The sequence below is a fragment of the Ochotona princeps genome, chromosome 15 (assembly GCF_030435755.1).
Source record: "Ochotona princeps isolate mOchPri1 chromosome 15, mOchPri1.hap1, whole genome shotgun sequence".
Lineage (NCBI taxonomy): Eukaryota > Metazoa > Chordata > Mammalia > Lagomorpha > Ochotonidae > Ochotona > Ochotona princeps.
This window is the reverse complement of record NC_080846.1, coordinates 48,728,178-48,755,554: the sequence shown is the minus strand read 5'-3', so window position 1 is coordinate 48,755,554 and position 27,377 is coordinate 48,728,178. Positions and strand designations below refer to the sequence as shown.

The 27,377-nt window shown below is 38.1% G+C and overlaps 1 protein-coding gene and 1 pseudogene across 4 annotated transcripts in view; one reads left to right on the top strand and one right to left on the bottom strand.

Annotated features, from left to right (window-relative positions):
• Nucleotides 1-27,377, top strand: part of ANKS1B (ankyrin repeat and sterile alpha motif domain containing 1B) — a 1,050,054-nt gene that overhangs the window by 277,802 nt on the left and 744,875 nt on the right. The window lies entirely within an intron of this gene.
• LOC118757596 (ubiquitin-ribosomal protein eS31 fusion protein-like) lies at nucleotides 408-1,029 on the bottom strand (annotated as a pseudogene).

Sequence of the window (27,377 nt, the reverse complement as noted above, 5' to 3'; positions counted from 1 at the left end):
GCCGGATTTGCAAATATATTCTCTGCTTTACTCCCCATAGCTTACTTAAGTCAAGCTATAGGTTTATATAGCAAGACAGTTTGAAAAACCATTTTTTCTTTTTAATATTTAATACATACAATACATATCAAGGGCCTAACTTTTTACCTGGAATGTAGTTGGTTTATTTTTGGTAAATTCCAGGATGTACTGACATACTGTATATGTACATATATATAAAAATGAAACAAGTTCACAGTTGATTCCTAAAATTCTACAAGAAATAAGGATATACGGTCTAGGAGCTTGTCACAGTACTTGGCATACAGCAGATGTCAGACCCTGCAGGCAGTCGAGCTGGACTTCCAGGATTAAAATCCAATGTATGTTTCTTGGTGGTTGTATTGATCCTCATTGTATTGACACAATTACTTGTCGTCTGGTTTGATGAAGCAGTAAATCAGGCAACACTTGCTACAGTAATGCCTGTCAGAATGGCTGGCCATGAACACTCCAGCACCGCATTCATCAGAAGGGCACTTGTGACACAGGCAACGGTTATACCATTCTTGTCCACCTTAGAGTACTTTAGGACAGCCAGCTTAACCTTATTTCCCTTATGCTTGTTCTTCGCGGGAGTGGTGTAAGACTTCTTCATTTTCTTGGCACCACAAAGTCTTAACACAAGATGTAGCATGGACTGTTTCAAAATGATTAAGTCTTTGAGAATGTTATAGTCAGATAAAGTTTGTCCATCTTCCGGTTGCTTGCCAGCAAAGATCAGTCCTTGCTGATCTTTTGGCTTTCACATTTTCTGTTGTATCTGAGGGCTCATCCTTGAGGGTGATGGTCTTCCCCATAAGGGTCTTAATGAAGATCTCTGTCTTAGGGCAGGCTCACCAAGAAGACAGCTCGATAAAGAGCACCACCAGCCCACCTGTTTTTGCTGGCTGTATGACTATGGGCAAGTTACTTAAACTATCTGTGCCTTACTTTCAATAACTGCACGGTAGATATAATAATACTGTTTAGTGGCGATGTCATGATCATTCGATGAGTACGTGATAGGAAGTACTTGGATCAGTGCCTGGCACAGTGAGTATTAAATGTTTTGGTCAATGGTGTTATAGTCTTAGACCACTTTTTTCTCATCACAATATAGGAAGAGAGGGGGGCCCTGTCTGGTGGTAAAACAGGTTAAACTTTTGTTTGCAAAGTTGGGTATCCCTTATTAGAGTGCCTGTTTGAGATCAGCTGATCTTCTAATTCAGCTCCATGCTAATGTGCTTAGGAAAAGCACCCATGTGGGAGACCTGCATGAAAGCTCTGAGTTTCTGTCTTTGGTCTGGTTCAGACCCAACCACTGTGGCTGTTTAGGAAGTAAATCTGCAGATGGAAGCTCTCTCTCTCTCTCAATCTCTCTGTCTCCCTTTCTGTGTCTCTCAGTCTCGCAGCACTCTGACTGTCAAATATAGTCTTTTTGAAAAGTGGAAGAAAAGCTTCATTTTACCTTCGTTTAGATGAAGTGTATTCTTATTTAGGTTCTATGTTTTGCTTATCTGACTGCTGTGTCTGTTTTCTTTGGAGCCACACATGTTTTTACTTTGTTTCTGGCTTAAGAAAAGTTTCTTTGAACCTTACATTGTATCCCTTCAAATCTAGCTAGATACTGTTGGCACTTTTTTTTTTTTGACTGATAAGTTTGTTCTTTTAAAATTATATAATATTAACCATATACTGTATTTTTTGCCAAATACATTTAATATAAAGTATTTAAATGAGAATTTCACTTTGTGAAAAAATAAGGTACTATGTTAGGAACATTAGGAATGATAGTTATTATGAAATGAATTCACTGGGCCCAGTGTGGTAACCTGGTGGTAAAAGTCTTTTAACCTAGTAGCTAAAAGTCCTCACTTTGCACACAGCCAGAATACCATATGAGCACTGGTTCTAATCCGAGCGGTCCTGCTTCCCATCCAGCTCCCTGCTTGTGGCCTGGGAAAGCAGAAGAGGATGGCCCAAAGCCTTGGGACCCTGTACCCATTTGGGAGACCTGGAAGAGGCTCCTGGCTCCTGGCTTCAGATTGGCTCAGCTCTGGCCGTTGAGGCTACTTGGGGAGTGAATCATTGGACAGAAGATCTTTCTCTCTGTCTCTCCTCCTCTCTGTATATGTAACTTTCTAGTAATAAATAAATAAATTTTAAAAAAGAAATGAATTTCCTATAGAATATCACAAATTGGTAATTCACTGATATTTTTAGTAAGTGGGACATAGATGTAGTAAGGTGTATACATTCTCTAATCACAGAAATATTCCATTGAAATTTATTCTGTTGTGTGTTTCCTCATCAAGGATTCTGCCTCTAATGCCTTTAGAAATGCTGTTTATTATTTTTAAAACCTCAAGTTGGATTTAAAAATCATTTTTAGGCTGCTGGCTACAACCCCTCAGAGCTCTGTTCCTCTTACCAGAGGCCTCACCTTCTATGTGTAGCTGACTTTCATAGTTTTAGCTTTCTGATAAAGGGGTCACTGCTGGAAGCTTAGATGGGATATGTAAGCTCTGGACATGTTCAAAAATACATATTCGTATATACTTTCTTAAAACAAAAACATGTTTTAGCCTGGGTAGAGAGACTATAAATTTTAAAGTAATGATTAGATTAAATTCTCCATGTACAAAGAACAAGACATGGTAGAAAGGTGAAGTAAGGGATTTAGCTCGTTTTGTAGCTGCCTAACCTGTTTGACCTGAACAAGTATTTAATTCCTGTGACTCTCCTTGTCTGTTTCTTTCTCCCTGAGATTTATGTTTGTAGTTTAAAGCACAGTTAGAGCAAAAGAGTTAGAGATGTTGCATCTGCTGGTTCACTCTCCACATGGCAACATGACCTGGGCTGTGCTGGGCTAAAGCCAGGATGCTCACAGGGGTCTCCCATGTGAGTGTGGGAGCCCAAGTTCTTGGGCCATTTGCACTTCTTTCTCAAGTGCATTGTCAGGGAGCTGAATCAGAAGTGGAGTGGCTGCACTTGGAACCGGTACCACGTGGGATGTCATTGTTGCAGGTGTTAGCTTAACCCACTGAGCCACAGCACCTCCCTTCCTCCCTCTCTTTTATCTAATCAACACTGCTTAATTGGTATTAGGATGACTAAGTCTGATTCCTAGGCTGTTAATAAGAATGACTGATGAAAGCTTCAGGGTTTCTGTTCTCGATAAGCATTTCTAAAAGGGGAGAGGAAGAATAAGGATAGCCTTTTTAAAAAATGTATTTTATTTTTATGGAAAGTCAGATATACAGAGAGGAGGGGAGATAGAGAGGAAGATTTTCCATCGGATGATTCACTCCCCAACTGACCACAACAGCTGGAGCTGAGCCCATCCCAAAACCAGGAGCCAGGAGCCTCTTCCAGGTCTCCCACGTGGGTGCAGGGTCCCAAAGCTTTGGGCTGTCCTCAACTGCTTTCCCAGGCCACAAGTAGGGAGCCAGATGGGAAACAGGGCTGCCGGGATATGAACCAGTGCCCATATGGGATCCTGGCGCTTGCAAGGCGAGGACTTTAGCTTGTAGGCTACTGTACTGGACCCAGGATAGTTTTTTTTTTAACCTTATATGAATACATAACCCTTTTCAGCAATATATAATTAAAAAAATTCCCTTTGGGAACTCTTGAGCTAGATTATCTCAGAGACCTCCCAGGTTGGATTCTATCACATTTTCTAGCATAGCTTTGGTTAAGATTTGGCATAAAGTCATACTCATTTTTATATACTTTATTTTTGAGAAAAAAAGAAGTATAATAGTAACATTTTTGATGTTCATTTATTTTTACAAATCTCTACCTAGCTAGCATATCTGATAAAAAAGTTACAGCTAGTAAATTGGTTTTTCAAATTAGCATTTTTTTTGTATAAAGCAAGCTATTTACAGCATAGTACAAAAAGTAATTTCTTAGTTTCTGTGCTTTTTTTTTTTTTTTTTTTTTTACCGAATGTACTAATACGGGCAAATACTCTAAAAATTAAAGACATGGTCTTACTTTGGAAAACAGATCTTCTATTCACTGGTTCACTTACCAAATGGGCGCAATGGTCAGGGCTAGGTAAGACCAAATGTAGGAGCTTAGAACTCCATCTGGGCCTCCCAGATAGGTGGACAGACACCAAGCAGTTAGATGTCTGCTGCCTGTTAGCAGGGAGTTGAGCAGGAAGTGGTGCAGCCAAAGTTGGGACCATCATTCCAGTATGGCATGCTGACATCACAAGTAACTGCTTAATGTATCAAACCCAATACAGGCCACTGGAAAATATTCTTTATTCATTCAGTGCTAAAATTTGAGAATTTAAGTAAAGTTATTAAAGCAAAAAGAGCTAAGAAATCTTATAAAAGGCAAAACTGCAAAAAGTATATTAGTAAGAGAAATGTGAAAATTTTAATTAGGAAAAATTTATGCAGCTTAAAAATCCTATTAAAAATATTATGTTAGGTTAGAATAGAATTTTGATGTGTCTTTGGACTCTTCTCCATTACTTTTACCATCCTCCTCTATTGAGAACTATTGAGAGCAAAGATACATCATCTGACAGCATTTATGAGGTGTATAGTCTAGATGGAGACATAGAATAATTCCATAAAAGAAATTTATGGTTGAAGACAGCATTTGTTGAGTTCCAGGTTTTATAATTAAGGCAGAAAAAAACTTGAGGCAGTGAGAAGACCGGCAGTTGAAAATAGGAGAGAGAAGAGGTAGAGAGACAGACAGACATTCTAGCTAGAAGGAGTGATGTAAAGAAGGCAGGCAGGAATTCAGATTCATACATCTTAAGGAAAGCAATAGGTAACTCATTTGCACAGGGGAAAAAGGTTTTGGACTTGATAAATAAAAGTATAAAAAAAAAGGACTGGATGTGTAGGTAGGGATCAGAATGTGGCAGAACAAAGAATGTTGATTTTTCTGAAGTTTTAGTTTAGATTACATTAAGAAAACCTCCTTGGATGCATTTTTTGACCCGGTAAAGTGTTGAAATCCCTTCTGAGCTAACTGTGTGTCTTGGTAGGAGTGATTGATGCCTCCCGGGGCTAATGGCCGAGAGGCTGTTTCTTTTAGATTCTCTGGCCCAGAACAACACTGCTATGAATAGTGATTTGATGACCACAGAAGCACCTGCTTGTCAAACCCTCAGGATCCGCAGCCTTCCTGTAGTTTCTTTGTTCTTTTCCTCTGCCTGGTGTGCTCTCTTCTGAACAGCATTCATTGAGTGTACCCTGTGCTCACAGGATGATAATCTCTTTCTTTCCTTCTCAGAACAAAATTGCTGCAGTTGTGTGGTGTGGTTTTATAGGAAAAATGATGCAGGATTTCAACAGTCATAGGATGAAGAAGTTCTAAGGACCACAGGGCTAGGGTAATTTTCCATTGTCAGTTTCTTGGGGGAAATTCATAGAAGTAATCATTTTTTCTTTCTAAAGCTTTTTTTTTTTAGGATCGACAGTTATGATTGTCATTCCTGAGGTCACAAGCACCAGACCTTATGTACGTATGTAATCAGAATACTGTTCTGTGTCTCTGACACGGAATTTAATAAGATCATTTTCCACAATGGTACCATCACTGTGGAAATAAAATTAGCTCATTAGGTACCATCGAGATGGAAAAAAAAATCCACAATGAGCAAGTTGAGGCATGCATCATAGCATTGAGAATCTGGAGGAATTACTTTGGAACACAATGGCACTAGTCATCAAAGTCATTTCTACAAACATCCAGTTACTTGATAATTTTAACCATATCCAATAGCCCAGGATTCCTAAATGTAGTTTTTCTTTTCTTTTTCATTTTCTAAATTTTTGAGATCATATTTTTAAAACTTTAATCTAACAATTTTTAAATTGCATTGTAATCAAAGGCTTAATGCTCCACTAAAGAGTTAAACAAATAAAAGCTGTCATTTTTAAGCATAGATGGAAGATTTTAAAGTAGTCATGGATCATTAAAAGTATAGTAGTACATCATTCTTAGCAAATTATTTGACAATATTTAAAACCACGTTTGGCAGAACACTGTGCAACAAAACTGATGCACGCAGGCATCTCTTGCTTTTTAAATGTCTAGAGTTACGATTTAGATGTACATATCAAAATTTATGAAGCTTTCTCTTGGACTCCCGACTGAGACATCCAGTTCTCTATCAGAATCTCAATTTAGATATCAGAGGCTTTTATAAATCAGCAGGTGTAAAGCTAAGCTCATCCGTGCTTTTGCACCTACTTGGGTAGTTCCTGTTCACCATGATCATCCCCATTGTCCATCCCCTGGAGGGTTAAAAATGATCCTCTGTTCCCCCCTGACCTTTTGTCTACGTCTCGTGCATAACAGCCGCATTCCTATCTTATCTATGACCCCCTCTTCTGTCTCTGAATAGTTGTTAGGACTGAGGTTTAAAAGCCTCCAGCTCTTACTAATCTCTTTTCAGTATTAACTCTGAAGATCTTTCTGTAGAATACACATGTCACCATGCCAGGCTGCACATCAGCTGACTTCAGTTGCACCCATCATCTATGGGATAAAATCTGGAGTTCTCTGTGGTGAATCAAGTTGTTGGCAGCTGGTATCCAGCCTCTTTTACTTTCTGCTGTACCACTCACACCCCCAATCCTTTTCCAGGCTTCCACCTCCACCAGCTTGCCTTCCTCCATCACTATTGTGGGATTCTGGAAAACAGTTCCAAAGATAACAGGCTCTCCTCTTTGGAACTTATGGATGCCTTCTTATTTAGAAAATAACAGTTAGCAAATATCATTAGGGATTTTCAGATTGGGAGATTGTCCTAGATTGTCTCTCCGGGTTTGTGATTCCAAGAGGGAGGCAGCAGGGGTGAGGGAAAGATTTTGTACAGATACATTTCAAGATGCTGCATTTGAAAATTGGAGTGATCTGACTGCATGTCAAGGAATGCCACCAGAAGCTGGCAGATACCAGGGGTGAATTTTCCCCTAGAATCTTTGGAAGGAGTTTAACCCTGCCAACTCTGATTTTTGTTTCAGGGGCAACTGATTTCATATTTCTGATTCTAGGATTCAAGGAATATACTTTCTGATGTTTGAAGCCACAAATGCAGCTTTTGTTTCCCTGAGCACTGACCTGATCTAGAATGTTTCTCCTCTATTTCTCTGCTTATTTTGTGAGCAAACTCTGAAAGCTTTTCTGACTCTGGCCAGCTGACATGGCCTCCTGCCCCCTCGAGTGTATTTACTCCATTGTTTGCGCTTGTTTTTGGATCCTATTTTAGCAGTGGAATATCAGGTGGTATAGCTCTCTCAATGGTTAGAGAGATGGGCCACCTGGTGAAATCAGTGGTGGTTTGGGTAACTATCCCAGTTATAGCTAAGCCTTTGTCCATATTTGGGAATCCGGAGGAAAATCACGGTGCCTTACTTGCAGGTTTATTGGAGAACTGACTATAATATTTAAATGTGGCATCTGGCAGATAGAATGGCTCTCTTAAGTGCTAACTTCTCTTGCCAAACTGTATTTCCACTGCTTTTATGAACATCTCTTTCCTAAACCGTGAACTCTTCGAAAGAAGGGGGAATTACTTTTTGCCCAGCATTTAAGTAGTACTTAATTTATAAATGAATAAAATACAGCTGTTATCATAGGTTTTGTTATCAAATCATTATTCTTTTTCCTAGAGCCCTTAAACTGCATAATTTGCATGCATTTCATTCTTCAAAAATGCGAGCTCATATTTTTTAACTAAAGAAACATGTAGCCTGTCAGCTCTCATTGCTATAATGGAATTTTTTGTGGTTGCATGAGTTAGAGGCTCCTTCTGTACCGCTTGGTAGGGACTTTAAGAATACGTCTCTGCTTTGCACATAACTCAATATGTCCGCATATCCTTTTCCCCATTTTACTTCTCAATGGGTTGATAAATAGGCATTTATAAATGGGTTCATCTGAGGCATTTAGCAGTGAAATAATTTACATTTGTTACAAAAACTTTATTGATGTGTGCAGCTTGTAGGTTAGGCTTTGAACTTAAGGGGACAAAGAGGTGTAACACTGTTCAGTTTTATTAAACAATTAAACAGCGTTATTAAGCAGCATTAAAGAATGCTGATTGTTGGAGATCATCTGCCCCAATCTCAGTTTTCTGTGATTCGTTTGACATTTTTAAAGTAAATATTGATTTGAAAAGCAGAGTTTTATATAGAGACACATACATATACAGAAAGAGAGAGAGAGATCTTCCATTCACTGGATCACTCCCCAAATGGCTGCGATGCAGAGCTGGGCCAGGCTGAATTCAGGGCTCCCATCTGGGTGCAGGAGGCCCAGGAACTTGGATCATTTTCTGCTGGTTTTCCAGCCATATTAGCAGGAAACTTGATCGGAAGAGGAGCAGCCAGAACTCAAAGAGGTGTCTATCTTATCCAAGTACTTCAACCCACTGTGCTGGCTCCTCATTTGACATTTTTTTAAAAAAAATATTTATTTTTATTATAAAGTCAGATATACAGAGAGGAGGAGAGACAGAGAGGAAGATCTTCTGTCTGATAATTCACTCCCCAAGTGAGTGCAACAGCTGGTGCTGCGCCAATCCGAAGCCAGGAACCAGGAACCTCTTCCAGGTCTCCCACATGGGTTCAGGGTCCCAAGGCTTTGGGCTGTCCTCGACTGCCTTCCCAGGCCACAAGCAGGGAGCTGGATGGGAAGTGGAGCTGCCGGGATTAGAACCAGTGCCCATATGGGATCCCGGTGCGTTCAAGGCGAGAACTTTAGCCACTAGGCCACGCTGCCGGGCCCTCATTTGACATTTCTTAAATGTCTAGCCGAAATGATCTGATATCACTATCAGAAAAATCTGTTGTTCTCAAACTTGTTTTTCTGATAATTCTAAGATAGTAATTATATTTAATTATTAAAATAATTATAATTATTTAATTACTTGAGGGAGCTTAAATGTGATTGCTGTATATTCAATATCATACTTAATACTATTGCATATAGCTTTCAAAGAAAATGGAGAAGTTGAAAGAATGTCTTATGTGCCTTTTTTTAAAGGTTAGAAGTATATTTAAGAAACACCTGACAGTTTGATGATTTGAATATAATCTTAGGCTTCCACATAAAAGAATATGTTCAACTTTCCTAAAATCATTTAGTAAAAGATATAAACGTATACATTCGAAGTGCCATATTGCAACTTCCCCTTCCTTCGCATCCTGTCTCCCCTCCCCTGCTCTCCCCTCCTCTCCCCTTCCCTCCCCTTCCCTCCTCTCCCCTGCTCTCCCCTCCCCTCCCCTCCCCTGCTCTCCTCTCCCCTCTCCTCCCCTTCCCTCCCCTCCCCTTCCCTCCCCTTCTGTCCCTCCCCTCTCTTCTCCCTCTCCTCTCCCTCTCCCTCTCTGTGTTATTTCATGCTTTAAGAGCAGGAATTACTGGGCCCGGCGGGGTGGCCTAGCCGCTAAAAGTCCTCGCCTTGAAAGCCCCAGGATCCCATATGGGCGCCGGTTCTTATCCCGGCAGCTCCACTTCCCATCCATCTCCCTGCTTATGGCCTGGGAAAGCAGTCGAGGACGGCCCAATGCACTGGGACACTGCACCTGCGTGGGAGACCCGGAAGAGGTTCCAGGTTCCCAGCATCGGTTCGGCGCGCACCGGCCCGTTGCGGCTCACTTGGGGAGTGAATCATCAGACGGAAGATCTTCCTCTCTGTCTCTCCTCCTATGTGTATATCTGACTTTGTAATAAACTGAATAAATCTTTAAAAAAAAAAAAAGAAAAAAAGAGCAGGAATTACTTATCTACTTTTTGGTTCCTATCAGTGGTAACTCACTAATTTCACTTTGATACTTGACTATTTCACTAATGAGCTAATTATCTTATTGTTTAAAATTACACTACATTGCTGGACTTGGGACTTTGAAACATTTTCAACAACAACAAACACTAAAATTATGACTTGCAGAAGTCTGACTACAAGTAATCTGTGTTTGGCCTCTGACAACTGAAGTTAATGATTTACTTAAATATTATAATATGGGCTGACACAATAGCCTGGTGGCTAAATCCTCACCTAGCATCCCCTGGGATCCCATATGGTGACCGGTTCTAATCCCAACGGCTCCACTTCCCATCCAGCTCCCTGCTAGTTGTCTGGGAAAGCGGTAGAGGATGTCCCAAAGCCTTGGGACCCTGCACCTGCATGGGAGACCTGGAAGCTCCTGTCTCCTGGCTTCAGATTGGCTCAGCTCTGACTATTGTGGCTACTTTGTAGTGAGCTGGCAGACTGAAGATATTTCTTTCTGTATCTCCTTCTCTGTGTTTCTGCCTTTCCAATAAAATAAATCTATAATATATATATATAAATCTATAATATATATATATATCAATGCCACTTTCTACAGTTTAATCATCTGCTTCCCCTTCATCTTGATTTTTCCTTTGCTTCCTCCTGTTTCTCCATCATGTTGCGTTCTTCACAACAATTTTTGGTAGCCTGTATTATAAAAATATGCTCTCCAATTGCTGGCTAAAGATAAAAATTAAATTATTTTCTTCTCTACTCTCTTCAAACATTGTGTCAGATACCTTCTTAGAGTTGTGGGTGGCTAAGAGAATAAAATACCCTCACCACTCAGTCGTGGTTTAATAATTTGTTTCCTTCCACTTGGTGTTTGGTTATGATAAAACCATGCACTTTAAATTGCACTTGGCTTACATTAGGACGCAGCTATGCCTCTATTCGGTGAACGTTTTTCATAGTCACATGTCTCTGGTTGTCAAAGGTCACTTCACATGCTTTGGATCAATCATCAAGATTGTTGTAATCATAGTTTTGCTGAAATGATCAGAACTAAAGTCACGGACAGGCAGAAGAAATCTTGTTCTCAATAACAAAGGTTTATGATGAGTGTCATTCTATTACATATACAGAGACTATCTTAAATTACAGTAATATACTTTGCTTATTCACAGTTCTTTGGAGATGTGAGACCATTTTTTTGTCCATTTGAATGTTAGTTTAATTTCCTATGCATTTTAAAAAATTTCATATAAAAACTGAAGCATAGTTTACAGATAATTTGAACTTTAGATAGCAGCAATAATAGAAGAAGATTGTGCAACAGCCTAAAATGCCGTTTTTAATATGAGGGTGTGGGTTCCTTTTGTGTACGGGAGTGAAGGCACTGAGTTTGCCCAATAATTGCATCTTTCTGATGATTCAGCTGATGGGCATTGTACCTCCTTCTCCCTCAGCACTCCCACAATTCTGTGGCATCCTGTCAATCTGGGCCTCCAAGGGTAAACCTGGCTAGTTCTCAGTCATGAGACTAGAGAAAACAAGGTGGAAAGGGGTGTTCCGTCTTAGCAGTAACCAGAGTAGCACCCCTAAATGTTTTGGGAGCTGGGGAACACTTTTGATACTGTATGAGTTTTCTCTATTGTAGTATTTACTGGAGAATTAATTTCTCCCAGAAACTAGTTGGATGGTTGAATGATTGTTAAGCAGCTTGTCCTTATGAAGGGGACGTTTACTAAAACACTCATTTTCAAGAACCAATTGTTGTTTTAACTCACAGAATATATGAAAATAATATTTGTTCTGAGTTTGAAAACTGTAGTCATGGTTACTTTGACCATAAGAATATTTTTTCCTCTCCTCTTCATCCTAAAATAAACCAAAACATCTGACTCTGAGGTTTTGGTATAAAAAATAACTTTGATTTTATTCCAATTTGTGTGTGAAGCATTTATAGCACATGAGATAATTTCCACAAAGATATCTAAAAGTAAATTTTGTAATCTGTGTTGCTTCCTCTTGTATTAGCTCAGTAAAGTTACTGAACAAATAAATAGCCATCGAATAATAAGATCATAATTATAGGTTCTGCGGGTCTAATTCCTGTTTATATCCATTTATGAATTATTTAACCAGCTTTTAAATAACATATTGGGTATACAGCACAAAGCCATTACTAAGGATGATTTTTAAAAAATAGAAAAGAAATGAAATTATAATTTACCTCGAAGGACTTAAAATCTAGGAAGAAATACAAGATCTTTCTAGAGTAGTAGTAATTTGTTTGCTATTACTTGCTGATGAAGACTCAATTCAAAGTAAGAAAATATGCATGGACAATCAGGATGCTCTCCCGAAAGTCAGATTTTAAATCTATTTTGTTCAGGATACTGTTTCATTGATTGTCGTAAAATTACACATTCACTGAAGAAAATTTGAAGAAATCACCTACAAATGTTTATCTCTTGATAACCACTGCTTACTTAAATTGAGGAAGTGTTTGCTATTTTACTTGTAACCATTTTCTACGTGGAATCTTTTTGCGACCCTCTTTGCCTGGCTAATGTTAACTCACTTCTCAGGTTTTGTTTTTAAATGGTATTAGCTCTCAAAAATGTTCTCAAGCCTCAATTAGTTTAGATCTCCCTGCTAATACTCTCTTCTGTTTAGTCTCTAGACTTCCCCTGTATCATGAAATATTTATGATCCTGTTCTCTGTGACAAAACAGGATACAAGCGATGTATTTGGTTTACTGTGATCACTATTTTAATGACCTATGCGGTAATAACAAATAACTAACCCCGCAATGATGCATAAATATATATTTGTCAAGCTGTTGTTAAATGTGCGTTCCTCATTAAATAGGGCAACAACCATATTGTATTGCTTAGAGAAGATAAATATTAAACAGATGTCTATGTGGTTTTAAATTAATGAGTACACTGATAGCTCTGTTGTGTATATATATATATATACACACAATATGCACAATGAAATATATTTCATTTTGGCATATATAAAATGCATATTTTCACATATACTCAAAGAACCAGTCATTTTAAAAATACCTGCTATACCTTTTCTCCCCTGCCAGTGTATCTTCAATGTTTTCCTGTCGAGTAAATGTTTCAGTGGTTGGATAATACTCCATCATAAGAACATATAATTTAACCGTTCAGTACTGAGATGGTAACTTTCACTCTTTTCCTAAACCACCCATCCCAATAGCCTGTACTTATTTAGGTTGTTTCTACTGATTTGCTGCTAATAAATGATGTCCAGATGAGTTTTTTTATATTATACAGAAGATACTATTTATTTGCATATCTTGTTTTTGTATTCTTAATTTTTTTGTTTTATATAAAACAAGTGGATTTAACATTTTTGATGATGCAGTTTTAGAAGTGTAGGAGTTCCTTCTTCCTCATTCCTCTCTACATCCACCTTTTTATTATTTTTCCCAAGCTTTTACAATATCATTATGATTTGTTTCACAATAATAAGCTTAACTTTCTGAAATGTGAATGTATCATGTCCCAGCAAGTAATGGAAAAGGGAAACATAGCATAATGTAAATGTAATAAAAATAAAAATGGAAATCCTCTTACTTGGGAGTAGAGTCACGTGGTGTATACAAAAGTTATTTTCCACTACGCTAATCTCACAGAGATGACTTTTTAAATATTCTGTATGTATTAGTTGTCTGATGAATATTTTAAACCATATATGTCAGAAAAATTGCAGAGGTTGCCAAGTTGGTTTGCAGAAAGTTAAGCTTCATTAAGGAAAGTTTTTAAGTAATTAGAGCTTGACACAAACAATATATATGATCCAATGGAAAAGAGACAGGAGGAAGGGCATTCAACTGCAGAGTGGCAACAGTGAAAAGAGAGAATAAATGCACATATTGTGCTGTAGCATCAAGAGGGATGAGATTGAAAATATTGACACGAGTGAATATTAAATGAGAGAATTCCAATTGAAAAATAATTCCAATATGAAAAATAAATAAAAATAAATCGTTGTAAACTGTTAGAGGAATGGGAGAAGAAAGTGCCCATGGAATTAAACATGTTTTAATCCAGTTTAGTAACTTGGTAATCTTCGATTTGCTGTTGGCTTTCAGCTAGATTCTGTTCACCTTTCAAAAAGGTTCACGAGTCTAGATGACCTTCTGCCTCTCTGACCCATCTCTATGATTTTGGGGTGTTAGAGAGGTGCTGTAATAAGTCCTCTCCACAAGGACAACTCTTTTGAACGATTCCTGACCCCATGCCTCAGCCAAACCATTTAAACACATCATTTCTTTAAGGAGAGTTTCAATTGTTTCTAGTTCGTCGTGGTGAAACTGAGGAGCACTTCCTCTGTCTCTCCTCCTCTCTGTATATCTGACTTTCCAATCAAAACAAATAAATCTTTAAAAATAAAATGAGGAACACTGTTCAGTGCCTGGAGATTTTCCCAGTCTTACCCAGTATGGTATTTGATAATAGGTAGGGACATGAACAGCATTATAATTAAGGGGAGATAGAAAATATATGGTTTTAATATTTTTAAAATACTATCCCTGTTATTTTTATATGCAGTATTTCAGGCTTTACGCTACCATTAAACTCAAGGTGAACTGCGAGTAGAAAGAACGTGGAGACAGAGCATTACTTCTGTCCTTACATTTAGCTAACCACCTAATTAGTACATGATATGCTTCACTGAGAATGTCCTAGAGAATCCAATATCGCTTGTAATCTCCATGGGAAAGACACTCAAAACGTAATTTTTATTGAGATGTAGCATGAGCTATCATCTTTATGTATAAAAGATTACATTTTTGCTCTGAATGCAAATTTTAACAGCCTTCTATTAATCATCATAGACTTTCTCTCAAAATTCAAAGGTTTTTTAGAAAATAGAGAGAAAATGGATTTTCCTCCCTCTGTATAATGCAGGTAAACCTTTGGTGTGAGTAAGGTGAAGTTGTATTGAGAAAACAAGCAATTTACTAATTCTTGGAGTGTTTAGCTCACAGCATTTTTGGGTTTTTTTTGTTTTTTTTTTTTTAAGATTTTATTGTTATTGGAAAGCCGGATATACAGAGAGGAGGAGAGACAGAGAGGAAGATCTTCCATCCGATGTTTCACTCCCCAAGTGAGCCACAACGGGCCGGTGCTGCGCCAATCCGATGCCGGGACCAGGAACCTCTTCCGGGTCTCCCACGTGGGTGCGGGGTCCCAAAGCTTTGGGCCGTCCTCGACTGCTTTCCCAGGCCACAAGCAGGGAGCTGGGTGGGAAGTGGAGCTACTGGGATTAGAACCAGCGCCCATATGGGATCCCGGGGCTTTCAAGGCGAGGACTTTTAGCCGCTAGGCCACGCTGCCGGGCCCCACAGCATTTTTGTATGTGTTATAATTTGCCTTAAAGATTTGCTAATGGCATTCTACTATCTCAGTGAAAACCAGCAGCTCTCTCTCTCTTTTTTTTCTAGTTGCTCTTAATATTTCAAGACTTTCTTCACAGCAGAGAGGATTATGAAATATATTATATATCCAATGTGACACATTTTACATATTTAGGCTGAAAAAGTATTAAATTGCAGTATTTCCTGTTACTGTTTGCCCTACATCTCATTTTTCTCTTCTGGTTCCTCCCTTAGCTCTTTGGATTCTTCCTTTTTTTGGTAGTCTCCCTAAATGTTGATATTTACAACTATTTTGTACCTAAGTCCTTTACCTGAGATAAAGGTACTAATTGAGATTGTTAATGTTTTAAAAATACTGGTCTACATGCAGCAAATCAACTCATATGACAACATGTATAAATGTGCACCTTCTCGTGGCTCCCTCCAAATTGTCTTGAAGCATTACCATTCACCATTATGATGCCAGAACTTTCAGCATTTTCTTTGATATGCTCTTTTTTATTGCTACTGCTCCAATTGGGGACCCATTTCCTTTTTACTGAGGTCATGCTAAATTGAAGAAAAACTTTATCATATATGCAAGTTTGTGTCACTGAAACAGTTAACGTGGAAAGCCATATAGAAAGGGATTAGAAATGACATATTCCATTTTACTAACAGCACTATAGCGTTATAAAATAATTCCATTTGTCATCATATGGTTAGTAGAAACTTCCATTTTTCTCGGTTTTATTGCTGTGCATCTATTTTGCTTTATGGTAGATAATATTCCTGCTAAGAGATCTTTATTAGTATGGAGTATATTCGTCAGACTCTGATACCATTACCTGTGATTCCTGACATCTGCTCTTCTGCCGCCTCAGTGTCAATATGGTCCTAATGAAATGATTTTAAAGTATATTAGAAGTATCCTTTTTATAAGTGTCAGCCATTTTTCTCGTTTTATAAGATAAAAAATGGTATTAGCTGATATTAATGCAAAAGCTTCTTCACCTTCTCTGCCCTTTGCTTTATCTTCTTTTAACATTCCTAATTCTAGATCCCACTTTTCCAATTACTGCCAATAATAATTACTAGAATGTCAAAATCCTTTTAGTAGCAGATAATATATAGTAATAAATAAACTAGAATTTCACATAAAAGGAATTAAAAATTGGAAATGCCTGACTTTGTTTCGGAAGACTTTGTTTGTAACTGAGGTTTTGAACTCTTTATTGGGTAAATTGTCACATGTCTTAGCTACCACTCTATTCTTTCCATGTTAATCTCTCTCTCTATCCATGCTTTCCACCGTTATTTTGGAAGATGTACATTCTCTAAAATTGTGAAAAGTGAAGAAGGGGCCCTGGATTCTTTCTCTAGAGAGCAAAATGCTACACATAGGATTTTTATTCAGGGAGGGGAGTCTCAAGAGGTGAAACCACCTGTCCTGGTGGTTTAAAGGAGCAGAAATGAGCTAATGTTGCCATAAAGAAATAGCATTAGCAACAGATTCCCGAACGTGTGTATCCGTGCTTTGCTTCTTCAACTAAAGCTGTAGTTGTTGGGATCTCACACTGGGCTTGCTATTTATCATACTCTCTGAGTATAATGTCACAGAATATATGTGTTGATGAATGTTGATTGAGCCATAATCTAATGTGACTGAGAGTTTTATAAAATGTTACATAGATTAGAAAAATATTGATTTTTCTTCACTTACTTGTCATTTACATAATTTTTAGCTCACTTCACAGTCAGTTGACGTAAAAAAAGTGACTTACTAATGTAGTAATTCTAGGAGAGGAAAAAAAAACAGAACTAATCAGAAAACTGTGTTACTTTCTTAAAAAAATAAGCTAAGTGGAATACATTTCTATTAAGTATCATTCATGACTCAGAATCACAATGTGATGCACAGTACCTAAGAAACTGAGAAACGTCAATATTTATAATTATAAAAATTGTTGCTTCCACCTTCTACTCTTAAGATCTACGCTGAGGAAAACAACTGGTAGTTTTTATTCTGCTTGTATTTCTTATGTTTTCATTATTTAGCTGCAAAGCATAATCAGCTTATTTTTCTTCCAATGGGGAAAAGAAAAAGAAAATGCAGTCACTTTTTGCTGCTGTGGCTAATTTTGTGATACTGAAATAGATGATCTTTGCCAAAGGGGTGGCGGGGGGAAGATGACAAACAATCCGTATAGAGCTCTATGTGTTATATTTCCACCATCTTTACATCTGAGAACATTTACAAAACATGATTTTTAATGGTAGTAGAATAAACATTTAGCATATTTAGTTTTAGAAGTGTTCCTGCAAAAGTTAAAATCAAGAAACATTTAATATTTACTAAGGAGGACCCACCCAATATATTAGAAAAGATGAAATATATTGTGAAATTTAGGGCACGATGTGATAGCCTAGTGGCTAAAGTCCTTGTGTTGCATGCATCAGGATCCCATATAAGTACCAGTTCATATCTGGCTGCTCCACTTCCCTTCAGCTCCACTGCGGCTGTTGTGACAACCTGGGGAGTGAGCCAGGGGATGGAAGATACTTCTCTCTGTAAATCTGACTTTCCAATTAAAAAAAAATCTTTTAAAAAATTAAATAACAGCCATTATCTTTTAGTCTCTGATTAAAACAAACATTTTTGATAGTGTGTTTACCTGCAATTTACTTATGAGGAAGTAATAAACTGTAATTATACATTTTGATTTGAAATTTAGCAAATATATGCCCCAAGTTATAGAACATTTTCATTATTCACCCCCAAAAATCTCAGTCCCCTTTGTGCCCTGGCCCAGGCAAGCTTTGATCTGTTTGCTTTAACTGTAGTATTGCATTACCTACATTTTCGTGTTAAGGTGTTTTACTCTTGTGGATTCCGTCAGTTTCCTGATTGCAAATGTCACAGTTTAGGTTTCCCCGAAAGCAGACTCAAATGGAGTTTTGTTTGTAGGTGATTTATTAGAGAGCCTTCTCAGAACAGCCCAAGAAGTGAGAGAAGATCATAAAGTTGGAAAGAATGAAAAGTTAAACCATCATGAAATTGTAACAGATTTCATCCGATCCCTTATTAATCTCTGAAACCGAAATGACCCTGCAGAGAAAACTTAGTTGAGAGCTTGGAGCTGACCGTTTGAATTACCCCAGTGATGGATCGTTAGCTGCAGGCTGTCACCTGGAGGGGAAACTGCCTTTGCACAGGGCAACTCCTATAAACCTTCCACAGGCATCACTTTTGGCATGTAGGGGGAATGAGCGCTTGTCTTGACGTAAGAACACGAATGGCAGGTTCCAGCTCCTACAATTCCAATGGCAGAGACAATTTAAAAAATAAATACATAGAATGACGTTCTGAGTCCTAATAAAGCAGGACTGGTATTCAATGAATAGGAGAAACCATTGACCCCAAAAGAGTAATATGAACTGCTCAGTTATTGTAAAAAGTCATGAGTGGTTTCGTCCTTTGTCATGAGTGTTTTGCCCCAGAAACAAGCAGAAGAAATAACAAATTTGGAAGCAATAAGTAAACCCATTTTTCCCTAAACCTCGATCCTTCCCACCCTGATCCACCATGTCATCATTATAAAAACATAAAATTTATTTTAAAATTAAAAAGGTATGACATTGAAGCATATGAGTTTACAGCAGAAAGTTTATAGAAAGTGTAGTTTAAGGAAAAGTTTATCTTTGCATAAAAATGTTTGAAATTTGTACATATTTTTGTCATAACATGTACATTCCAGGAACTTTTTGTGTTTTCCTTATGTGCTTCTAGAAAGCAGTAGATTTTCAGATTTACTATTGTGAGAAGAATTTTTCGTTTGATTTGATTTTCTCAGTAAGGTAATAAATGCAGCTATTGATTGACAGTGATATGGGAAATGATGTGCTAGAGGAGAAAGAATAAAGTCTGAAAGAGATACTTTACAGAGAGGGAAATACAATGTTCTCCCAACTGGGTTAAGCTGCTTTGAATAGGCGAGAAGTTAGATTTAGCCAGAGCTGGGATTTTTCAGGTACATAAAATAGAGATAAGGGAGCAATTCTGGTGAGTGGTTATTACTATAAGTTATCAATTCTAAAATTTTTCTGGCCACAGATGAAAATGTCCCCTTTTAGAAGCAAGCATGGCGTTTATCCCCAAATCCAGTTAAGACAGGACTAAAATTAAAGAAAAAATTAATCATCTCCTTGTTACTATATTTAGCTGCTTTAATTATGCAAACAAGTAAGCAAGCAAACAAACACAGAGTACAGCAATTTCATCAAGACCATACCCATAACCTAGTAGAATATCACCAAGAACATAGGGGCCATTGAACATCAGGAAGTCAATCCATTTAATTCATAGCTTTGGTGAATTAGAAGATAAAATGGCTGTATCCTTAAATAAATAGTGAAAATCTATCTTTTAAACTTTGCTGATTGAGATTTCACTAGTACAAAATATTAAAAAGTAGCTTTGATTTGGTTAGCACCATGTTGGCTCCCTATATGCCAGGTAACATATTTGGTTTTAGGTCTAGTTCCAGATTTTTAAAATAGGTATGAAAATGAGTATAAATAAATGCTTGAGTTATATAGTTTCAACTTAGCAATGTGACATTCAAAATATACTGTAAGAAAGAAACCTGGGGCCCAGAAATGTGGCAGAGTAAAGCTACTGATTGCAGCACTGTCAACCCATGTGGGCATAAGTTCAGGTCCAAACTGCCCCACTTTGAATCCAGCTCTCAGGTAACGTTCTTGGGAAAACAGTGGAGGGTGACTGAAGTCCTTGGGCCCTTGCACCTCTGTGGCAGTCACAGAAGAAACAATTGGCTTTGGCCTCATTCAGCCCTGGCTCTTAGGATCATTTGGAGAGTGAACCAACAGATGAAAAATCTGACTCTTTCTCCATTCCTCTGTGTGTAACTCTGACTTTCAAATACATAAGCAAATTTTCTTTAAAGAGAAAGAATACATAATGCATACTATAAGCCTGATTCCATTTGAACAGAATTATTTGTATAAATTTAAAGCGGTATACAAGTCAATGGTTGCCATTATTGTCATAGATATGGGAATTATTTTAGTGTGTAAGCATAATTCCTTGTACTGGTTGTTAGCCTGGATTTTTAAGCTTACCACCTAAATTTATCAAATTTAATGTTGCCTCAAAATGATATCATGGTGTAAATTTTTATAATCATCACGCTAGGCTAAGATAGTTTCCCCGTTGAATAAGTCCACAGCACCTAGCATGCAACACTTAAAATTTTACATGCTGTGGTCAGAGCTGAAATTTTATGAGCACTACAGACTGTAACTACTGATTTTTACCTTAATGATACATTAGATGATCTTGGTTTGAGATATAAAATTTCACAGCCCATTTAAAAATTGTCCAGGTGTGTTAGAGCCAGATTTGCAGAGCACCTGCCTGAATTTCCTGGGATAAGGTCCAGGCATCACTCCAGAAAGCTTAGGAACTTGTAATATGGGGGACAGATCATCTGCATTTAGAAAACCTAAGTTCTGATGGAATTAGTAACAAATATTTTTGACTTTCAGAAGAGTTCCAGAGAAATAAAGTGACTCGGATTAACAGAGGTAATAATGGCAAATGAAGTAGTTTTGCAACATTCCTTCTCATCCCATCTTATTTTGTAGCAAATTCTTCCCAAATCTGTCATGTTTCCTATAAGATTGAAAGATACGTACCTTTTGTATAGATTTCTACTTTATTGATCTGTTTACTTGGGGTTAGTTGAAGCAGCTGAATAAAATATTTGAAAAATTCAGCATTGAAAGGCTTTTAACACTGGTTCCTAATTCATATGCTTTGCATTTGTATCATTAAAATGCTTTGATTTCTTATTTTCTTTCAAGTGCACTAACCTTATTTATATGAAGAATACTTGGATATAATATATGGCCTGACTATAGAAATCTCTTGACAAAGTTTATGATTACTGAAATAATCAAGACTCTTTAAGAAAAAAAAAACGTTTTCAGAGTAATGCTATTTCCCAAAGTTTAAATTACCTCAAATGTATAAGAACTCAAATATAAGAAGACTTTCCATTATGGGAAAATATGAAGGTGGGATTACCCATCTGTGTAGTGTATTTGGACTTCTTGCTTTTCTCACCAAAGCTTACTTTAATATTTGAGAAGTAGACAGAAAAAACACCACTCTACACAGCCTGAACACCTGAGTCAGATACTGCTATGTATTACTGTGTTTCTGTGTAAATTCTTCTTTTATTATTAGTATTTGTTTTTATCTGAAAGGCAGAATTACAGAGAGAGAGGGAGAGAGAGAGAGAGCATGCTTCCATCCACTGGTTTACTCCCCAAATGCTATATTGGCCAGGTCTGCTGATCCAAAGTCAGGAAATATTTCTAGATCTCCTATGTGGGCACAGGGGCCCAAGGACTGTGCCATCCTCTGCTGCTTTTCCATGCCCTAAGCAGAGAGGTGAATCAGAAGTGGAGCAGCTGGGAAATGAACTCGAACTCATGTTGGATTCTGGCGTTGTAGGCTGAGGCTTAGCCTGATCTGCCATTGTGCCTGCCCATTACTTAACTCTCAGTTGTTGCCTCTTAATGAGGCCATTGGTATCTAAGGGCTGAGGAAAAGTTAAAATTTCATTTGGCTGGGTTTTTAAAAGTTGCTTCAATAGCTGGCACATTGTTTTTGAAAGAAGACAGTTAGAAAATTAGCTTTCAAAACTCTAGATGATTTGCAAGCACAGTATAAAGTCTTCATAATCTGAGTCTTTATGATGAACAGAACAGCTGCATGCTGTGCTTTAATATGATAAGTTAATCTCTGAAATAAAAATTTAGTTTAAAAATTCCTTAAAGGGTTTGCTTAAAATTTTTTGTTTTGTTTCATTTGAAAGGCAGAGAGAGGGAGAAAGAGAGACAGATACAGACACAAAGGGGCATGTTGTATCCACTGGTTCTCTCCACACAAATGCCCACAATACCTGGAGCTAAGGCCAGATTGAAACCGTAGATCTTCTCAATTCAGGTCACCCATGTGCATGGCAGGGACCCAATGTAATTGAACTAACTGCATCCCAGGATGTACATGAGAAGGAAGCTGGAATTGAAAGTAACCCTGTGACTCCAGTATAGGAGACAGGCATCCCAAGTAGATCTTAACTGCTGTGTCAAATGCCCTCCCCAGGGTGCTTGCTTTAGGAAACTTAAGCAATTAAAAATAAATAACCAGCAAAGACTGTTTGGCAAGATATGTAACAAGTTTTATTTTATCTAATTTAGAAACTGAATTTTCTGTATTTTGATTTATTTGCTTAATGTAAGCAAGACTGAGATGTATGACTGAGCCTATCTTAAAAATTAATCCTTTAAATATTTGTAGCATATGTTCTTTTGTAATATGGATACATGGACTTAATAAAGTATGTTAAATCACCATTTATTTTTACTTTGACAGAGGTAGAGAGAGAGAAAGAGAGAGAAAGAGTAATCTTGCTTCTGCTGGTTCTCTCCCCAGATGGTCACCATGGCCAGTGATGGCCATGCTGAAGCCAGGAGCTGAGACAGGGGTCCAAATGCATAGGTCCATCTTTCACTGCTTTTACCAGGCTGTTAACAAGAAGCTGGATTAGAAGTGGGAAGTCAGGACATGAACTGTTGCCCGTATGGGATGAGTGTCATAGGTGATGGCTTGATCTGCTGTGACACCTGCTATTATCTTATTGAAAAGTTAAGAAACATACAGTATCAGAAGGAACAATATAGTACATTTCTGTATACTAGTTTCTCAGTTGCATCTGTGATCAGGACTTTTCAATACTTGATTCATTTGTTTCATTCCCTTTCCTGGAGTATACAAAGCTCCAGCACAATGCTACTGATTATTAACATCACTCATTACACAGACCACATTAAAATGTGATAAGCAACAGTTCCAATCTGACAGGCTGAATCTTTATACGCACTGGTGAATGAAACATACTTATAAGAGGGAAAATTAGAGCAGGATCACTTGCCCTGGTTTCTGTTTTTTCATGCACAGTTTGCAGAAATGATATATTCAAAGCTTAAAAAACCTACCCTTCAGCCCCCTGCCAAAAGCAGCCTAATGATGCCTTGCATTATGGGGAATGATGATGGTGAAAAAACTAGGGAGAAGTCAAAGCAGCAGCCTGCACTGCTGACTGCATGGGGATCTTTGGTAAGTTGACTCTCAACTCCCACTAGGCTGTGGCAGGCATTTTTGGAAGACTGAGGCCTGATCTGCCAATGACAGGTCTCCTGATGAGTCCCCAAAGCAGGTGACCCTTGGTGGAGTGGAGTGTGGGTAAGTGTCCATCTCCAGCCAAAGCACTCTCTGTAGAGGCTGACAACAAAGTAACTCTACTAACAGTTTGGAGAATAAATCCTCCCTGAAGCAGATTCTGTGCAGTATGTCAGAGCATCCAATACATACAGGTTTTTTAACAACAAATCTGTTGTGTTATTTTGTTTTTTTCTAAGCCAGACAAACATTAAGTGCTTTTTTGTGCCATTTTTATCTATATTATCTGTAATCTCTACATTGTTCAAGATAGATACTATTTTTAACATACACTCAAGAGTGATGATAGTTTGTCCAAAGTTACACAGCTGGTATGAGTAAATGGAAGAGTTAAGATTCCAACCAAATTTTCCTGACTCCTCAACTTTTTTGGTCACAATATCAAACTACACACTTGTGTTAAGGCACCTGTAATTAGAACACTAAGATTGCTCGCCTGTTTTTCTGCTTTTTAATTTTACCTACCAGTCAGGTTAACTATATATTTTTAAATTTTGAAGTAGTGTTTACCTGAGATCTTCCAAACCGATTTGGAATTCAAGTGGAAATGATTTAAAACTGAATAGATTTCCTGAACAAGTTGTGCATAGTGTGTATTTCCTGAAAGCCTGATTGTAGCCAGTAGGTAGCAACGTAACCAAGGCATGTTAATGCCACAGTAATGATTTCTCTTTTAGATTCACAGTGTTTTGGAAAAAGATGCACTAGATAATCAATGTGAATCATCCTCACTATTATTTCTGCCCTTTTCGCTACTAAGTGAGAATAACAGAAGCTGAGTTCTGTCCGTATCTCCCCCAGTAATGTAGAGAGCTGCATAATCTGCTGTATTCTCTAGTGCTCTTACTTTAAAATGTCTGAAATGACATCCATCATTCCCTTACTTTAAATTACAAAAGATAAATGCTTCTGAAGTGCTTTGAAGCAGTTCCTCAATGTGTCACTTGGGGCCCAGCCTTGTCCCACATGGTTCATATCCCTGCTGTTCCACTTCTAATCAGCATCCTATTTACGGTCCAGAGAAAGCAGTGGAAGATTACCCAAATACTTGAGACCCTGCCACCCACATGTGGGACCTGGATGAAGATCTGGGACCCTGGCTACAGCCTAACCCAGACCAGGTTATTGTGACAACCTTATGGAAAAATCTGTCTTTTCCTCTCTAATGCTTTCTTTCAAATAAAAAGTTTTATTAAATTTCTTTTTCAAAGAATATGTCACTACACAATTTTTGTTAGCTGAACAAATTTGTTAAGTACATTCTGCTATGGAAATATATTGTCATATATTGTGGTATGGGAGGCTAATCCTCCATTTACAATCACCTGCATCCCATACTATTTGCTGATGGTCTGGGAAAGCAGCTGAGGCTGACCCAAGGCTTTGGGCCCTGCATCCATGTGGTGCGTCAGGAAGAAACTCCTGATTTCTCAGCTTCAGATAAGCTCAGCTCTGGCCTGAGTGACCATTTGAGGAGATGGAAGATTTCTCTCTCTCTCTCTCTCTGATTCTCCTTCTCAATGTAAATGCCTTTCCAATAAAAAAAATCATGAAAAAGGAAATATGTTGCAAATTTACTTTATATGAAAATTATTAATACATCCCTAAATATTTTGTCAGTAGCCAATCCAGTTGAGTTTGGAGTTTTAAAAAGTATCTAACAGTTGTTGTAAGTAGCATAATGATCCCTACCAAAATTTCCACGTCTTAATCTTTGAATTCTGATATATTTATTTGATATATACATTATATGTTATATATAACATATATATTATATATTATATAAATCATATATATTTAATATGCTAAAAAGGGCTTTACAGATGATGTGAAACAGAAGGTTTTGAGATGTGAATATTATCTTGGATAATTCTGTACACCCATTGTCATGACACATGTGCTTGTAAGGTAATGAGACCACACTGGAAGAGTTGAAGATGGCATATTGCTGCCTTTGAAGGTGCAGAAAGGGAGCTGCCCTCATAGCTGGAATAGGCAAGAGAGTAGATTCTCCCCAATCTCAGAAGACGCCCAGCCTGGCCCACTTGAGATTTTATAGGTGTGGCTTCTATGATAATAAAAGGATAAGTATGTGGGTTTTTAAAGCCAGTATGATGTTGTAGTTTTTATGGAGGCAACAGGAAACATGTCCAAAGATTATCATCTTCATTTAGCCACTAGTTCTTGATGATGGTGCTAGGATATTGTGAGTGAAGCTTGTGCCTGTGGTGCTAGCATCCCATATGGGTGCTGATTTGAGTCCTGACTCTTCTACTTCCAGTCCAGCTCCCTGTTAGTGTACCTGAGAGAGCAACAGAGAATGCCCCAAGTGCTTCAGCCCTTGTACCCACATGGGAGACCTGGAAGTAGTTCCTTATTCATGCTTCAGACTGTCCCAGCTCTGGCCATTGTGGCCATTTAGGTAGTGAACTAGTGTATTTAAGATTCTCTCTCTCTCTCACTTCTCCTCCCTCTTTCCTTCCTTCCCACACTTTATCTCTGCATTTTAAAAAGAAAATAAAAGAAAAAGAGTTAATCATCCTTGTTGCCAAGTCTGAGGACCACACAATGAAAAGTGATGTGGGGGCAGGGGACTGACCTAGTTGACTTAGCCTTCTCTGTCCATCAGGTATCAGCTCAGCTGAGGAGTTCTTTCCTAGAGAGTTTATCTGATTGCCACTTGTTGATTAGTCACAGTGTGGCATAAGAGCAAATGATGTTCTAAGAATTTACTTGAGCGCTGGAGAGACACACATACCCACCATACAAACACACATACAAATACAAAAAGAAACACCAAGGGAGAGAGAACTCTTATTGCTGGTTCACTCCCCAAATGGCTACAACAGCCAGGACTGGGTCAGACGGAAGCTAGGAGCCAGAAGCTCAGTTAGGGTATCCCATGTGGGTGTCAGGCACATGCTATTTGTGAGCCATTACCTGTTGCCTTGCAGGATATAAATTAGCAGGAAGCTGAGGTAAGTACAGACCTAAGGCTTGAATTCAGGCATGATAACATGGGATGAAGGCCACCCAGATGGTATCTTAACACCTAAATCACTTGTTCAAACCTACTTCTTTCTTAAGAAAGCCTTCTTATTCAGGTTTCTGTTCTACAACACTGTGATCTGACTACCATTTACTGTATTGCCTTGATCCTGATGCTTTTATCTTTGAAACCGTGAGTGATTGATGGACACCACTGTGTTCTTCTGAATGTCTCCTGCTGTTTCCCGTTGAGAATCCTTTGTACACTTTCTTAGCTTTTTGCATTAGATCAGTTGTATGCCCAACATTCTCTGCTCTTAACCCAAGGATATTCAGCATGACTGGAGGAAAATGTCTTTGTATGTGTCAGAAGTGGAATAGGGAGCTGTGCATTGAAGTAACTTTTCTTCCTAACTCAAAAGGATATATACATGGATTTTTCACATTTGATTAAACTCCTGAATCAGTGGACTTTAATTTAATCAATGACAGCTTTTACTAAATATTCTCTGGAAGATCAAGGAGAGATTAGTGTCAGACTGTAAATAGCCTGTGAGGAGGGACAGCCTTTGAAAAGTGAGGGCCACTGTCCTACAGTTGCAAGGAACTGAGTTCTGCTAATGACCATGACCACAAACTGTAAATGAGAATCTAGAACCACAGGCCAGGCAACACCTGGCATGTGGCTTTGGAGGCCCTGAACAGGTGACTAAGCCATGCCTGGACTCCTGACTCATGAAATCAGGAAGAAAATAACGAGCATTGTTTTAAACCACTAACTTTATGGTGCATTACATAGCATTAAAAAATTGGCAAGATATAAGCTGCTAAATGATATCCCCAAGATATGGGAACAGTTTTGGAGTTGGAT